Source organism: Heterodontus francisci, chromosome 1 (assembly GCF_036365525.1).
Source record: "Heterodontus francisci isolate sHetFra1 chromosome 1, sHetFra1.hap1, whole genome shotgun sequence".
Taxonomy (NCBI): Eukaryota; Metazoa; Chordata; class Chondrichthyes; order Heterodontiformes; family Heterodontidae; genus Heterodontus; species Heterodontus francisci.
Window position 1 is genome coordinate 132,551,604 of NC_090371.1, and position 18,535 is coordinate 132,570,138.

Below are 18,535 nucleotides of genomic sequence, written 5' to 3' on the forward strand. Positions count from 1 at the left end.
GGCAGTCAGCATTATTGCAGACCCAATTTATCTTTCTGTTAAGAAGGCTAATAATGTTGAGATGCAGTGCTATAACATTTGATATGAAGTACAGGGTTATTTTACCCCTCTGTAGATGAGTAAAGGGTCACAGCTGAGATAGTAAGATAGATTTTATGAACCTGCACTCCCAGCATGGAATATAAACCCATAAAGTTAACCCTGCAATGCAGAAAGGAGAACATTATTCATCTTGGATAATAAGGATGGGATTATTCTAAGACTGATAGCTAGGAAGATGGTTGTGGTTGTTGGAGGCCAATCATCTCAGCCCCAGGACATCATTGCAGGATAGTGTCCACAGCCCAACCATCTTCAGCTTCTTCATCTTCTTCATCAGTGACTTTCCCTTTATCATAAGGTCAGAAGTGGGGATGTTTGCTGATGACTGTACGATGTTCAGTGCTGTAAACAACTCCTCAGATACTGAAGCAGTCCATGAACGTGTGCAGCAAGACCTGGACAACATTCAGGCTTGGCTCATAAGTGGCAAGTAACATTCACGCTACGCAAGTGCCAGGCAATGATGATCTCCAATAATAGAGAATCTAACCATCTCCCCATAATATTCAATGGCATTACGATCGCTAAATCCCAACTATCAACATCCTAAGGGTTACCATTGACCTGAAACTGAAATGGACCAACCACATAAATACTGTGGCTACAAGAGTAAGTCAGAGGCTGGGAATTCTACAGCGAGTAACTCACCTCCTGACTCCACAAAGCCTGTCCTGTTCAAGGCACAAGTCAGGAGTGTGTTGGAATACTCTCCACTTGCCTAGATAAGTGCAACTCCAACAGTACTCAGGAAGCTCGACATCATCCAGGACAAAGCAGGCCCCTTGATCAGCACCCCATTTACCACCTTAAACATTCACTCCCTCCACTGCCAATGTACAGTGGCAGCAGTGTGTACCATCTACAAGATGCACTGCAGCAACTCACCAAGCCTCTGTCGACAGCACTTTCCAAACCTGTAACCTCTTCCACCTAGAAGGACAAGGACAGCAGGCACATAGGAACACCACCGCCTACAAGTTCCCCTCCAAGCCACACAGCATCCTGACTTGAAAATATATTGCCGTTCCTACACTGTCGCTGGATCAAAATGCTGGAACTGCCTCCCTAACAGCACTGTGGGTGTACTTACACCACGTGGACTGCAGCGGTTCAAGATGGGCAGCTCACCAGCACTTTCTCAAGGGCAATTAGAGATGGGCAATAAATGCTGGCTTTGCCAGCGACTCCCACATTGCATGAAATAATTTTTTAAAAAGCTACTGCTTAGATTGCAGCTAGGCAATATCTGATTTATACCGTCTGGCTCCAAATTGAACTCTTTAGCCAGCAGAAAGTGCACACGCAGAGCTTCACTCCCAGCTGGTAAATGTTAAATGCTTTGAGAGCCAGCAGACCCAATTTGACATCCTACTTTAGCTGTACTCTGTGTCAAACCTGAGCAGTGTGAGAAAAACTCTCTCAGGGATCTCACAGCATTCTAGAACTCTATTGTCACTTCATGGTGATGCAAAAGTGGTCGTTTAATAGCACTTTGAGAAGGCACAATTGTAAGCCTCAAATGAGATGAGACATTCTTTAGAGTTGCACCATTGCCAGCATTCATGATTTTGTTAATTTAGTCTTCTGCAATGTTTTTTTCAATGCACATGGGGCTGGAAAGGAGAGAGAGAATTTTTCTCTCTTCCTGAGAATTGTAGATTAAAAATGCAAAAAGTACTGCAAGTAATTAATAAAATTGTGAGCAATTGGCAACACTAGGATTGTATGTAAGTGGAGCTTGCTTACAATAAAAGCAGCTAATGCACAAGTTAAAAAGAAAAGAAATATTTTCATTTATGTGGTACATGATCACATCTCAGAATGCTTCACAGAGTCAAGTACTTTTGGAGCTCTGTGATGGTTGATATGTGGGTAAAGGCTGAGTTGATCAATTCAGCTAAAAATGTGGTTAGACAATGGAGTCAGAGTTATCAGGAAAAATACAGACAAAGGTGTTCATATACTCCATCAAACACAATGCACTGTGTTCTGCTGGGACCTTACACTTGGCAGCTGTGTAAAACAACTAGCTGGAGCTGAATAATAGTAGCTGGAGGATGATAGGTGTTCTGATGTTGTCCTCATTACCTTTGAATTTCAAGAAAACAATTTACAGAACTTGCCCTCAAATTAAATGAGTAAACTTCATGGCAGGCCAAATGATCCAGGGTTTGTGTGAGGGATGGACTCAATGTGTTAGCTGGTCTTTCCTTATTCAATATTTCACATGTTCTTAAGATGATGCCATGTGAATTGTCAAGTATTTTCCATACAGCTAGCTTTGATTTGCCTAATTTAATTTATTTTTTCTCCTCTATTCATGTCCCTTTACATCATATACAATTCCTCAGTCCACATGGTGGCCTCTTCCCTGATTTCTGCCAGTGTAGCCTATTAAGCTTAAGTTTCCTACATGACAATAGTGACTACACTTCAAAAAGTACTTAGTTGGCTGTAAAACACTTTGGGTTGTGAAAGGCGCTATATAAATGCAAGTCCTTCTTCCTTTAATTGACAGATGAGAGCATCCCAAAATAACTGTACATTTAATTTTCCCTCTTCCGCGATAAGAAACACCAAACCGAGGTGTCGGGTTTGAGTTTTAGGCGAGTGACTGGAAGAGTGTGCCAGCCACTAGCTTACACTCAAAGCAAAGAAATTGCAGTAATTTTGAGTTGCAGCCTCATTAACCTTGGGCTGCTGAGCTGTGGGGCAGCAAACATGGCACTCCTGCTCCTCATGGCTCCCAAAATACAGACCAAGCTCTTTGCTGGGCTTCTTCTCCTCCTTCACCTGTGGAAGCAATTGAAGTCAACACAGTGTATGCTCTGACCATTCCCAACCTGGAAATTGGGGTTCGAGTCAAGATACAAGTTTAAACCAACTGCTTAGTCTTTGCACTTTTATGCAATGGCCCAGCTGAGATTGGAAACAGAACTTGTGGAAAATCAAGGTTGCTAAGATGCATTCTACCACTCTGTTGAACAATGCATTTGGCCATCCAGGTCATTCTGCTTTTAATGCCTTAATTGAACTCTAGAAATCTATAGATCAGCTCCACTCTCACCCCAATATGCATCCTTTTCTTTCCTATCAAAATATTTTCAATGTGATATCAGAAGTAATATGGCAATTAATATATGTATGTTAATCAGAGGGTACAAAATTAAAGCAAGATTATTGACAATAGACTGGTCAAAATCATTTAACAGAAACATGAAATTGGACAAAACAATTATCTATCAGGCACTGCCTGTAAGAGCAACTTCAGTCCAATTATGTTCCAAATGTACAACACAGAATATCTGTGTAAAATGCACACAGTGGGGTTGGGGGAAGGGGGAGGTGGGTGGTGAAATTGTTCTTGGCAGTCGTGCAAAATGGCGATAGCAAATTGACAGTCCATTTTACACCTCGCCCAATTACATTCTGTTATGGGGGTCTCTTTCAAAATAGCTGCACTTCCTTGCTCATTTCACTTATGTTTGAGATTATACAATAAAAGTGACTTATTGAAGAAAACAGAAAGGAAGAACATGCTGCTCCCCCTCCCCCGACCACGAAAACTCTCAACTTCGCCTTCATCCCATCCCTCTTCCATTCAATCACAATCTGACCGTATAAAACCTTGATGGCATAGTTTTAGTTCCAACACCACTAAACTACTGAAATCAATATTTCTGTCCAACACTCTGCAAAGTAGTTAGTTGAACTAGGATGTTAGCAAACGTAAGGCAACTATTATTACCTGACAGAGTTCATGAATATTGTTAGGATCCAACTTTTGGGTCTCAAGCTAACCAAACAGTATTTTATTTTAAAAAGAACAAGAATTGGATCCAAGTTGAAAATGTTTTCTTTTAGGAAATAGCATATGTCTCCGTCTAATGTCTCAGTTAAAATCAGTGTTCAGTGTTGCAAACCTGGAAAACTCTCAGGTTCACTCTCCAGTCTGTATTGATCTTAGCCAGGCTACAGCGATCTACAATTAAACATAGTGTTCAAAGCTAAGGGAGGAGAAAAGCAGGCAGTGTCACTGATCACCATCTAGTGATTCCTACTGGAAAGTGCACATGTGTGGAGCCTGAGTGACGACAGGGTTGAGCTGGTTATGATGTTCGCCAAAGTCAAATAGCCATCCAACACACAGTTTGATGGAGATAAAATGACTAGGTAAACTACTGGAAAGCTGCTGGCATGTTCACAATTATCCCCAAGAAAGTTTCAATATCTTCAGAATAGAAAAGGAAAAAAGGGGGAAAAGCAGCTGTGGGGTGGAAATGCTCTTTCAGAGAGATTCCGCTTTGATTTCTGCCTTCCTTTAAGAATTCAGTTTTTCTGAGTTGCTGATTTAAGGATAGTCAGAGGTACAGAGTGAAGCTTTGAGCTGAACTTTCGGGTCCTTCCGGGGGTGGGAATGGAGGTGGGCGGGACTTGAAAATACTACTGCTGCCTGGTGTGTTGGTTTCTGGCAATGTTCACCAGGGCGGGACACTGATCCTGTCCCCCTCCCGATTAAGGCCAAATGAAGTTATTAAAGAGCTCATTATTAGCTCATTAGAGAGAGCGGTTGAAATTTTCATGGGGGCGTACGGGTTACATGTGCTGTCTGTTGCTGACCAGCTAAAAGGTAGCGTGTACAGAGTAGGAAGCCAGTCCTGGCTGCCTTAGGGCCAGTCCTGGCTGCCCCATAAGATGGTCAGCAGAACAAAGGGAGACTCAGTCTTTGGAAAGGACCTTGGTGTTGCGCAGGTGGCAGAAAGAGTGGGCAGTCAGCGGTCTGATATTGAATGCAGTTCTCACCCCCCTGGCATTGCAAGGCAGAATAGTGGGGGCAAGACAGCCAATAGTGCAGCCACCTGACCAAAAGAGAGGCTGCAGCTGGCATGACTGTCAGATTTTGGGCTCAGTGGTAATGAGGGGCAACACCATCCACAGGAAAGGTGGAACCCTGAGCAGCAGGCAAGCACAGGAGAGGAAAGAGGGGCAGGAAGGCAATAGAGGCCATTCCCTCAGCAAAGGATCTACCACCAAAGATAGAGCAACCTGCAGATGACAGAGAACCAGTGCTGCAGAAGACTGCAATTCTCCAGGCTGACGGTCACAGACATCTGTGCCCTCATTGTCGAAGACCTTGCACCTCGCAGCACTGGTTGCCATGCCCTGCCAGTCACCATCAAGGTTACTGTGGCCTTGAACTTCTTCGCTTCTGGCTTCTTCCAAGGATCAGCTGCAGACCTTCGTGACACCTCGCAAATGGCTGCACACCACTGCATCTCGCTGGTACATCTGCCTTTGCCAGAGCTGGACAGCATTTTCAGATGTGGCCTCACAGACACAGAGTGCAGTAGTTTTCAGTACTATTGCTGAAGTCCCCCATGCTCAGGGCACCATTGATTGTCCCCATGTGGTCATCAAGACACTCAATGACCGCTCAATCAGATTCATCAACAGGAAGGGCTTGCACTCCCTCAATGTTCAACTGGTCTGCGACCACAACAAGAGCTTACTGCATGTGTGAGCTCACTTTCCTGGCAGCTGCCATGTTTTTTACATCCTCCGCCAGCCAAGGCTGCCTCAGATCTTCACCCCAACCCCCAATGTGTGTGGATAGATCCTAGGGGACGGGATATCTGCTGAAGAATTGGCTACTCACCGCTCTATGGGAGTCCCTGACCGAGGCACAGGTGATGCAACCAATACCACCTGCTCTCTACGACAACCATTGAGCAGGTTATTGGGCTTCTGAAGATGTAATTTCAGTGCCTGGATCGGTCGGGAGGCACCCTCCAATACCCTCCTGCAAGGTTCTCGGTCATTGTGGTGGTCTGCTTCATTCTCCATAGCAAAGCCCTCCAGAGATGTGTCGCCCTTGAGGATGGTGAGGCCCTGGAAGGAGACAGCTCATCAGGGGAGAAGCAGGATCAGGAATGAGAGAGGAGGAGGAAGTGGAGGCAGAGGGAAATGACGCTGAGCAGAGGTACCCCAGCTCCACAAAGAGGTGGCTGGGCATGGCTCAGGGCACAAAGGGCTTGTGAGAATGCCATAAATGCCAGGATCTCCTGATTCAGGAACATTTCAACTGAGCTCCTGTGACCTAGGTTGAGGGGCGTGGCATGGAAGGGAGTCTGAGATACCTGTGCTAACACATGTATGGAAGACACAGCCTGGAACATCTAATCACTTACTGCCAACGACGGAGCACAACTGCCCAGAGGCCTTTTCCTCACTGTGGAGGATCTCATTATCTCTTTCACCAAGTCATGCCACTTTTCCTGTCATGACAGCAATAAAGGAGTCCCAGATGTGTGGCAAAATGCCATTATTTATACAGTGCAAAGAAAGCAAAACAGTAGGCAGAGACAGTAAGAACACACCCCATTGATCTACTTAATGCTTTGCGTGACGTGATGGCAATGGAGGAGGCGGAGGCATGTGGCAGTCGTCCTTGTGGAGGTGCCTACGGAGGCATTTCCATCGGCTGCAGCACCTGCATCATTACAGGGGCAGCCTCCATCACTTGGCCCTGTCACTGTTTATCTCTGGCCAATAAACAGTGTCGTGTGCCAGTTGTCACATTTGCTCTATGCCCATATGGCCTTGGTGAAGTTGTGACAAGATGTCCTCTCGGAGAGCTTTCTGCAAAATCACTTGTTTTCCCTTGCAGGTGACATCTCTCAAGATACCAAGTTCATCTCTATAAGGCCAAAAGCATCTGAGGGTTTCTGGCATGTCTTTTACCGTGTCAGGCCAACCTTCTATGATAACTCTCCACAGGGCCTTCAGTTGTTCATCATTTGCTGTTTCTGATTGTAGTTGGTCACATATGTGCTGACCAAAATGCAATAAATTGATTTTGAGCACATCTTCCACCTCAATGTCCAAGCTGTCTACTTGTAGATCCAGTGGAACTTCTTCATTCTTGCTCGGGTTTGGCAATCTGCTCAACTTATCCGAGGTGATTTTTTGGAGCCCTGTTTGTAGCAGACGTTGAAGTCGTATCCCTGTACCTTCACTAAGAGTCGCTGTAGTCGAGGTGGTGCGGTTGTCAATGGTTTGAGCCAGAGCAATACTGGGTCTGCAACAGGTGGTGAGGGAACCAACAAGAGAGAAAAACCTGCTTGACCTCATTCTCACCAATCTGCCTGCTGCAGATGCATCTGTCCATGACAGTATTGGTAGGAGTGACCACCGCATAGTCCTTGTGGAGACAAAGTCCCGTCTTCACGTTGAGGATACCCACCATTGTGTGGTACGGCACTACCACCGTGCTAAATGGGATAGATTTCAAGCAGATCTAGCAACTCAAAACTGGGCATCCATGAGGAGCTGTGGACCATCAGCAGCAGCAGAATTGTACTCAACCACAATCTGTAACCACATGGCCCACATATCTCTCACTCTACCATTACCATCAAGCCAAGGCACCAACCCTGGTTCAATGTAGAGTGGAGGAGGGCATGTCAGGAGCAGCACCAGGCATATCTAAAAATGAGGTATCAACCTGGTGAAGCTACAACCCAGGACTACTTGCGTACCAAATTGTGAAAACAGCATGAGATAGACAGAGCTAAGCGATCCCACAACCAATAGATCAGATCTCAGCTCTGCCGTTCTGCCACATCTTGTCATGAATGAGGGGGGACAATTAAACAACTAACTGGAGGGGGTGACTCCTCAAATATCCCCTTATTGATGGGGGAGCCCAGCACATCAGTGAAAAAGATATGGCTGAAGCATTTGCAACAATCTTCAGCAAGAAGTGCCGAGTAGATGATCCGTCTTGGCCTCATCCTGATGTCTCCAGCATCATAGATGCCAGACTTCAGCCAATTTGATTCACACCGCATGACATCAAGAGACGACTGAAAGCACTGGATACTGCAAAGGCTATGGGTCCTGACAACATTCCAGCTATAGTACTGAAGACCTGTGCTAAAGAACATGCCACACCCCAGCCAAGCTGTTCCAGTACAGCTACAACACTGGCATCTACCCGGCAATGTGGAAAATTGCCCAGCCATGTCCTGTACACAAAAAAACAGACAAATCCAATCCGGCCAATTACCGCCCTATTATTCTACTCTCGATCATCAGTAAAGTGATAGACGATGTCGTCGACAGTGCTATCAAGCTGCACGTGCTTAGCAATAACCTGCTTAGTGACGCTCAGTTTGGGTTCTGCTAGGGTCACTCAGCTCCTGACCTCATTGCAATCTTGGTTCAAATATGGATAGAAGAGCTGAACTCCAGAGGTGAGGTGAGAGTGACTGCCCTTGACATCAAGGCAGCATTCGACTGAGTATTGCATCAAGAAGTCCGAGCAAAACTGGAGTCAACGGGATTCAGGGGGAAAACTGTCCACTGGTTGGTGTTGTAACTAGCGCAAAGGAAGATGGTTGTGGTTGTTGGGTCAAACATCTCAGCTTCAGTACATTACTGCAGGAGTTCTTCATTTTAGTGTCCTAGGCCCAAACATCTTCAGCTGCTTCATCAATGACCTTCCTTCAATCATGAAGTCAGAAGTAGGGATGTTCGCTGATGATTGCACAATGTTTAGCACCATTCGCGACTCCTCAGATACTGAAGCAGTCTGTGTAGAAATGCAGCAAGACCTGGACAATATCCAAGCTTGGGCTGATAAGTGGCAAGTAACATTCGTGCCACACAAGTGCCAGGCAATGACCATCTCCAACAAGAGAGAATCTAACCATCTCCCCTTGACAGTCAAAGGCATTACGATCACTGAATCCCCCTGGTGGTTACCATTGACCAGAAACTGAACTGGAATAGCCATATAAATACCATGGCTACAAGAGCATGTCAGAAGCTAGGAATCCTCCTGACTCCCCAAAGCCTGCCCACCGTCTACAAGGCACAAGTCACAGGTGTGATGAAATACTCTTCACTTGCCTGGATGGGTGCAGCTCCAACAACACTCTAGAAGCTTGACACCATCCAGGACAAAGCAGCCCACTTGATTGGCATCCCATTTACAAACAATCACCCTCTCCATCACTGACACACAGTGACAAGATGCACTACAGCAACACACCAAAGCTCCTTAGACAGCACCTTCCAAACCTGTAACCTTTACCACCTAGAAGAACAAGGGTCGCAGATGCATGGAAACACCACCACCTGCAAGTTCCCCTGCAAGCCACATGCCATCCTGTCTTGGAACTATATCGCCGTTCCTTCACTGGGTCAAAATCCTGGAACTCCCTTCCTAACAGCACTGTGGGTGTACCTACCCCACATGGACTGCAGCGGTTCAAGAAGACAGCTCACCACCTCCTTCTCAAGGTCAATTAGGGATGAGCAATAAATACTGGCCTAGCCAATGACACCTTTATCCCTTGAACGAATAAAAAAACAGGTTTCACGCTCTGTGTTTGACTAATTGGATTGTGCTGTGGATAAACAATTGGACCTGAATGCAATTAGTTTGCCATCCTCTAGGAGACAAGCTCCTCGCTCTTTCTGTGAGGTGTTGATTTCCAGGATTGTCTTCTTCCTTGGATCGTAGTACTGCAGGGTACAGGTTTCTGCTGACAATGCTTGTTTGAGAGACTCAAAGATATGCTGATGGACTTCCTGCTATACAAATGGTACATCTTTCTTTAAGAGCTCTCCTAGTGATGATGCTTTGTCAGAAAAATTTGGAATGTATAGTGCCAAGAAGTTGAAAATTCCAAGACATCTCTGGAGCTCTTCCTTGTCTTGCAGGATAGGCTTATGCCTTACATCTTCAATTCTGTCTGAGACAGGATGGATTCCACAACCAGAATAGATGGAGCCAACGAAATTGATCTGACTTACATTCAACTGCCACTTCTTGCTGTTAAAAACGATCCCTTGGCGACGAGCTAGTGCCCTCAGTGAATGGAGATTTCAACCACATTCTTCTTTGGTTTTGCCCATTAATGCAATGTCATTGGCAATGCATATATAGCCAGGCACGTTTTCTATATTTCTTTTCATATGCTGCTGAAATAGATCTTGACTGACAGATAAGCTGAAGGGTAGTCTCTGGAAGCAATATCTTCCAAATGGTGTCCTGAAGGTGGTGACTTCTTGAGACTCCTTAGCTAGGTGTACCGACCAATAATCATGTTTAGCAGCAACTTGGAGAAGAATTTGGTTCCTGTGAACTTGGGATTCAATTCCTGTAATGTCAGAATCTTGTGGGGGCATCTCTTTAGGGAGAAGTTTCGACGCCACAGATCTAAACATGCTCTGATTCCTCCATCTTTCTTCAGTATGCATGTAATTGAACTGCACCAGTCTGTGTGATGATGCACATGACAGATGATGCCATTGCATTCCATGTCATCTAACTCACGCTTTTCTTGTATGTGCACACTGTACTTTTTGGGAGGGTCGATTGACGGAATTGCATCCTCGCTGAGGTGCAATACGGCATCGTCTTTGAATCTCCTTTGACGTCGAACCTGCCTGGGTACATTTGTTGTAGGTCATGGACTGACCCAATGAGGGTACCCTTGGTATCTTCTGCTGTAATGGTCACGATGTTGAGGTCCATACGCGCTGATAGTCCTGCCACTGCTGGTCCGCTCGTGTCTATCAGGTAAAATATTTGTGGCTTCCATGCCGGCTTGTCATAGCTGCATTGCACTGTTAGTGTGACACTGCACAGGATGCAGATAACTTTGCAGTTGTTGGTTGTATCATTGATTTCCAATGACTCCAGTACATATCATTCAGGATTCGGACTAGTACGATATTTGTACTAGATCCGGTGACAATCCTAACCCTGAGTGTACGTTTGCCAACTTTCTTTGGGCACATGATGCTAATGGTAGCAAAAGTTTCCATTTGTTTGACTTCATCAACATGATGTGTCAGGTTCATAATGTGAAACACCTGATCGCCGCCTGACTGAGAATCACTCTTCTATGAGTCTTGTCTCAGGTCTGTTTCACTGTGGACCTCGTATATCAGCTTGCCTTTATGCAGGACTCTGGCACTTTCCTTGCTGCTGTTGCTCTGTTGCTGCACCTGTCTTCTGTTTGGTTGTGTTCTACTGTAACTTCTGGCTGAGTTTTTGGAGCCAGATTTCTTGCATAGGTGAGCCCAGTGTCCTCTTGCACCATCCGCCTTGCACTGGTCTTGAAATACATGACAACTTCATTGTGAGTGGGACCAATCATACTTGACACACAGCTGGCTTGCTCTTTTTGACCTGGTTATCATGCTGAAATGGTTGGCTTTTGACACTGTGAGCAGAGATGGACTTTGGAAAATCCTTGAAAAACGTGGATGCCCACTTGGGCCATGGTGAAAATCAATACGGACAAGTCAAGCAAAACAGCGATCTCTCAAGTCCCTTCTGAATGTCCAATGACATGAAGCAGGGGTGTGTGCTGGCCCCGACCCTCTTCGCCATCTTTTTCAGCATGATGCGACAGCAGGCAACGGAAGACCTTAAGGAGGGAGTTTACGTACGCTTCCAGACTGAGGAAGGCCTTTTCAACCTCAAGCGTCTTCAGGCTCACCCAAAGACTCAAGAAAAACCTATCCGTGAACTTTTTTTTGCCGATGACTGTGCTCTCCTGGCCCACAGTCAGTCAGACCTGCAACGGATAACAACACATTTTTCCGAGGCGGCACAGCTCTTCAGACTAAAAATCAGTTTAAAGAAAACTGAAGCCCGAGATCAGCCTGCACCCCAGGAAGAATATAGACCACCAAGCATTCTCATCGAGGGAACCAAGCTAAATGCAGGCAAGCAATTTACTTACTTGGGGAGCATCATCTCGTTTGATGCCACCATAGACTAGAAAGTGGACAATCGGCTCTCAAAAGCAAACAGTACATTCGGTAGACTCTACAAATGTGTATGGAGCAACCAGAACCTCAGACCGACCTCAAAGTGTGCAAAGCCATATTCCTCACCACCCAAGTTATGGGTCGTATACCGCTGACATGTACGCCTTCTGGAGAGCTTCCATCAGCGCTGCCTCTGCAGCATCCTCAAGATCCTTTGGCAGGACCGCATCACAAACATTGAAGTCCTGGAAACAGCCGACATCACCAGCATTGAGGCCATCCACCTGCAAAGCCAACTGCTTTGGGCGGGTCACGTTGCCCGGCTGTACAGCAGTCGCCTGCCCAAGGTCGTGTTGTATGGAGAGCTGACCACGAGTAAAAGGAACAGAAGGGCCGGGCCCCATGCAAGCATTTCAAGGACTCCCTGAAGAAGTCCCTCTCTGTGTGCCACATCGGCCATCGCCAATGGGAAGCACAGGCTATGGATCATGATGCCTGGAGATGCTACATCAGGAGGGCTACAGAATCTGCCAGTCACAGATAGGCCTGACTAGCCACCAATGGGCCTGAAACCGATGACTACAACTTTCCCAAAATCTTTGTTTGTGAATAAATGCCAAGAAGATATATATATATATATAATTATATACATATATATTCGTCATTTGGTCTTTTATTTCAAATTTCTTCCCCTTACTTTAACCAACTCAATGAATTGTCCTTTTTAAATTTGTTTTTCATCTTCCTTTCCCCTTTTTACTTTAATTTACATTTTCTTGAAAGTTCGTTACTTTCCATTTATTTCTTTGCATCATATTATTTGGGTCACAGGAATATACAGGATCAGAGAAGATCAAATACGACTCATTCCAGCCAGGCGCGTCCCCCAGCAAACATCCATTCAGATACATTCTTATTTGTCAGCTTGTTTTTCTTTTCATCTTTTATTTAGCAATCACATTTTGCTTTTTATTTGATTACTTGCTTTTTCTTTACTTTGTCATCATGTTGTGGTTGCTTTCCCTTTTAGATGGAACTGTATCAATTGGGAATTATTCACAAGAATAGTAGATAATTAGGAATTAAAGTAGCAAGATAGGGCAAAGCTGAGCAGAAGGTTGTTCGAGTAGGCTGACAAAGCAGGAGCATAATGACAAATGAGATCAGAATGAACCCATGCATTCATGATTAAGTGTTGATGGGATCACACGCATAAAGACTATTAATATAATAACCATAGTGTGCCTCTATCTGAATTCTTTTATTTTCATTAAGCATTATTACACTTTTTGCAAGTGCATTCTAATAGTAGATTAGAATATCTAAAAAGGAAGATGGATACGGTAAAATTGAACATTGGAAAAGAGAAAAATAAATCAAAAGCTTATAGGCAATAGGGCAATAAACATTGCAAACAGTAGCATATACCTACAATTGAGTACAAAGCTGGATGAGGGAGACAACAATAGAAAATGAACAAAATGAATAGGGTAGAAATAGACATGCACTGAACCTGTTTAATGGGCATAAAATGGGGGCAAGGCAGACAAATTTAACAATGGATGGCCTGCCCAATATGTACAGTCATTGGTCTCACTGCCAAATTTTTCAGGGGTCTGGCCAGATGGGTATTAGGTGCCTAATTTACATATTCAAGCGGCTTTCTGTCTGTTACAGACCCCTTTAAGAAATTCGCCACCAATGAGCAGGACAGGCATTGGGATTCTTAAGCAGGCACTGCAGCTGCCAACCAATGTTAAGTAAAATTATACTTGATAAGAAGCACCTTCCTGGGGATCCAAAAGGAACAAGAGTGCTCCGTGACTCCACTGGAGTCACTCCTCCCATCTGGGATTTGCATACATCCTGTTACCGGTATGGCAGATGGTCCAAAATTGACATCTCCCATCAGGCAAGCTGTCCAATCGCCCATCAGGCAAGCTGCCCAATTATTCAGTTGAAGGCCGAGGAGCAATATTTATCCATCTTTGGGCCACTTGCTGCATTGTTACAGCACCAAGTCTCAGCTCTAAGTTAAAATTTGCTGATACTCAACATTCTGTTCACATATTGCATGTAAAAAAAAAGCCAGTTGATTTATAAATAACCTCATCTCAGTAGAGTGAAAATCAGTCTGCCTTTTGGATTGTAGGAGAAACTCACATGGGGGTACATGTGAGATCATAGTGTCCAGTTCACATAGCTTTCATTTTCACAACCCCAGGTTATACTATCATATGGCTTATCACAGTGGATACGGAGTTCACTTAAAGGAGAGACTAGTGTTATGACCAGGTGAGAAAGGTGTCGAGGGGTCTTTTACAGTCTTCACCTGGTCTTATTGTAACAGGGTTTAATTTTAAACACACTCTGTTTTGAGCTCCCCTTCTGTGAATCCTTATTCACAGTTTTCTAACCATAAGGCAAAGAAACGAGCACACTAGGTTTTCGTTAAGTTTCAAGAAGAAAAATGAAATTTATTAAACCTTAACTTAAACTCTAATACGGTTAGCGCCTACGGATATACGACGCACCCACGCTAGCAGGCAGATGCGATACATGCAAATAGAGACAGAAAAGAGCAGAAGAAAAATAAAATGGAAAGATTTGAGGCAGTCTCTAAAAGGGGGTTTCTTGCTACTGTTTCTGTGTTTCCAGCTCACTGCAGAGTCCTTCTTGTAGACAGCTCTTACTTTTTGTTGGGGCCCAGTATTCTTCTTAAACCTTGTTCACTCTAGGAGACTTTTCTCTCTTGGGGTTCATATGTCTTCAATGGTTTCCGAAGCTGGTGAGAGTGTGATAAGAGCAGACAGGAGAGGTGTTCTCAGTCCAGGAGAAAACAGCTTTCTGTGTTCAAAATCCTTGTTGGAAGTTCAAGTTCAAAAAACTCCAACAGTCAGTCATGTGACCAAACTGGCCCGACCACTACTGTTTGTATATTCGGCCATCTTAGTAGTTAACCTGGAATGCTTCAATGTCTGGTAATCAAAAGTTCATTGTAGATTCAATTGGAGCAGGGAATAGCTCCTTTTTCCTTTGAAGTACTTGTCTGTTTTTTTTAGAGATACAGCACTGAAACAGACCCTTCGGCCCACCAAGTCTGTGCTGACCATCAACCACCCATTTATACCAATTCCTACATTCCTACTACATTCCTACCACATCCCCCCTACCAATACTAGGGGCAATTTATAATGGCCAATTTACCTATCAACCTGCAAGTCTTTGGCTGTGGGAGGAAACCGGAGCACCCGGCGAAAACCCACGCGGTCACAGGGAGAACTTGCAAACTCCGCAAACGCGGTACCCAGAACTGAACCCGGGTCGCTGGAGCTGTGAGGCTGCGGTGCTAACCACTGCGCCACTGTGCTACCCTTGCTGTTGATATGCTAATGTCACTCTCCAGCCAAAGTCTCCAATTGTTTTTTTAAAGCAAGTTCTTTCTTTACCATCAGCAGTTTAAACTCAATGTTCATGTGGTGAAATTATTTTTCCTCATTCTTGGCAGGTGGGGGCTTGCCTGACACTAGTAAAACTGAAACTTAGGGGAGTAGTTAGTGCATACCCAAGATTTGCAGGAATTTTATAAGATCGGTCAAGTAGCTTCTTTGGCCATCATTCTGAACAATAGCCTTCATTAATTTTTCTGCTCCCACTTCAAATAGTTCAGCAGTCTCAATTTTATCTTATCATGCAGACCCCCACCTGCCAAGAATGAGGCATATTAAATTTTGTCATATAAACATTGATTTTAAACTGTTGCTGGAGTGAAGGAATGACTTGTTAAAAAATCACCAGACACTTGGCTGGAAGATATTTGCATACTAACAGACAGTGCTTGTGGAGACAAAGGACTATTCCCTGGTCCACTTAATCCACAATAGACTTTGATCACCAGACACTGGAGGAAGCTCACATTCCAGGATGACTGCTAAGATGGCAGAATCCACAAACAGTGAAGGAAGCATGTTTGCCCATATTGCTGCTGGCAGCCATCTCTCTATAAATGCTCTTGGCAGAACAGATTTTATGGCTAGCAGCCAGTCAGCTTGCAGGCCTGGCTCCCTGATTGCATTTCTCATGGGCAGGGAGCCTGGGCAAACTTTGGTGTGGCTTGCTCTCTGTGTTACTGACTCAAGTGTGCCTGTGCTGTGGGTGTGCAGTCCCAGTGCATGGCCAAAATGAGATTGTAATGTATACACTGGCTGCAGGGTCAGTTCATAGAGGTAAAAGCAAGATACTGTGGATGCTGGAAATCTGAAATAAAAACAAGAAATGCTGGAAATACTCAGGTCTGGCAGCATCTGTGGAGAGAGAAGCAGAGTTAACGTTTCAGGTCAGTTCTGAAGAAGGGTCACTGACCTGAAACGTTAACTCTGCTTCTCTCTCCACAGATGCTGCCAGACCTGCTGAGTATTTCCAGCATTTCTTGTTTTTATTTCAGTTCATAGAAGGCTGTTCTAGAACATCATCTAGTGATTAACCTGAGAATGTGTTTGCATCAACTTTGGAACAGTATAACTATGCATTTTCCCTGGGAAGGGAAAAGGCTGAGAGAAGTGTACTTGAAAGATAAGACAGGAGAGAAAACCTTATTAAAACAAAACATCGCTCTCAAAAAAATCTTAGGAAGAATAGGCCATTTAGCCCTTCAAGCTTGTTCCGCCATTGAATGAGATCATGGTTGATCTGTGGCCTAACTCCATATACCAGCCTTTGCCCTATGTCCTTTAATTCCTTTGGTTAACAAAAATCTACCAACCTATTTTAAATTAACAATTTTCCTAGCATCAATTGCCATTTGCAGAAGAGAGGTCCAAACTTCTACCACTCTGTATATGGAGGTGTTTCCTAATTATACTCCTGAAAGATCTGGTTCCAATTTTTAGATTATGTTCCCAAGTCCTAAACTCCCCCAATCAGCAGAAATAGTTTCTCTCTATCTACCTTATATATTCCCATTAATATATTGAAAACTTTGATCAAATACCCCCTTAACCTTCTAAATTCCAGGGAATACAACCTTAATTTGTGGAATCAGTCCTCGTAACTTAATCCTTTGAGCCAACGTATTGGCTGGAATTTTACGTCCCCTCACAGGAACGGGCTGGTGGTGGGGTGGGTTGGGGGTGGGAGGGTGTAAAATTGAGTGGGAGGTGGGAGATGCCATTCTCAATGCCTTCCCGCCACCCGCTGCAATTTTACCAGGGGCAGTGGTGGCGAGAAATGGCTCGCCTGCCCCATGCTAATCAAGGCCCTTAAGTAGCCAATTAACTGCCACTTAAGGGCCTTCTCCCGCCACCACTGGTATTTTACCAGCCTTAGGCTGGAGGGGTTCCTCCTGATCTGTCACCCTGTGCCCCAAAGAGGGCCCCCCTATGAAGCCCCAACCACCCCCACAGAAATAATGCTCCCCCCTGCCTAACTGACTCCCCCTTGCCTCGCTGGGACTTTGCTGGGGCCTAGCTGATTGTCCCCACTGAAGCCCCAAAACTTACCTCTCTTCCGGGGCCGACATCCACGATCCTGCTGTTGGCTGGGTGCAGTCCCAGCAGTGGCCACCAATCCTGGTGGGACTTCCTGCTTCAGAGAGGTGGCAGTCCTGCCAAATTCATTTAAGGGCTTCGGCCACGTAAAATCCTGACATGGCTTCCAGGCCCGGTGGAGGTGGACTCGCCCCCAACTTTTTGCCCAGTGGGCAGGACCTCCCACCCAATGAAAATTATGGCCATCATTCTGGTAAATCTACACTGCACTCCCTACAAGGCCAATATATCCTTCCTAAGGTGTGGTGACCAGAACTGCTCACAGTTCTTCACGTGTAGTCTAACCAGTGTATTGTGGAGCTGAATCATTACTTCTATCTGGTTGCATCCTAGCCCACTAGATATAAAAGCCAGCATTCTATTAGCCATTTTGATTATCTTCTGTACCAGATCATGACAGCTTAATGATCTATATACCCCCAAATGGTTGTTTTGTAATAACTAATCACAGAATTGTTACAGCACAGAATGAGGCCATTCAGCCCTTCATGTCTGCGCCAGATCTCTGAAAGAGCAGTTTACCTAGTACCACTCCCCGGCCTTCTCCCCTTCATCTTGCACATTCTTCCTTTACAGGTAACAATTTAATTCCCTGTTGAATGCCTCGATTGAACCTGCCTCCACCACACTCTCAGGCAGTGCATTCCAGATCCCAACCATTTGCTAAGTGATGAAGGTTTTCCTCACGTCACTATTGCCTCTTTTGCCAATTACCTTAAATCTGTGCCCTTGTGTTCTCGATCCCTCCACTAATGGGAACAGTTTTTCCCTATAAACCCTGTCCAGACCCCTCATGATTTTGAACACCTCTATCAAATCTCCTCCCAACCTTCTCTTCTCCAAAGAAAACAGTCCTAACTTCTCCAATTTATCAACGCAACTGAAGTTCCTCATCCTTGGAACCATCCTCGTGAACCTTTTCTGCACTCTTTCCAATGCCTTCATATCTTTCCCCAAGTGTGGTGCAGAGAACAGGGCAATACTCCAGTTGAGGCTGAACCAGTGTTCAATCCAAGTTTAACCTAACTTACTTGCTTACTCTATGCCCCTATTAATGAAGCCTAGGATGCTGTTTTAATCACTCTCTCAACCTG

At 44.9% G+C, this 18,535-nt stretch overlaps 1 protein-coding gene across 6 annotated transcripts in view; it reads left to right on the plus strand.

Moving 5' to 3' along the window:
• LOC137384696 (BTB/POZ domain-containing protein KCTD8-like) overlaps positions 1 to 18,535 on the plus strand; it is a 352,009-nt gene that overhangs the window by 272,320 nt on the left and 61,154 nt on the right. The window lies entirely within an intron of this gene.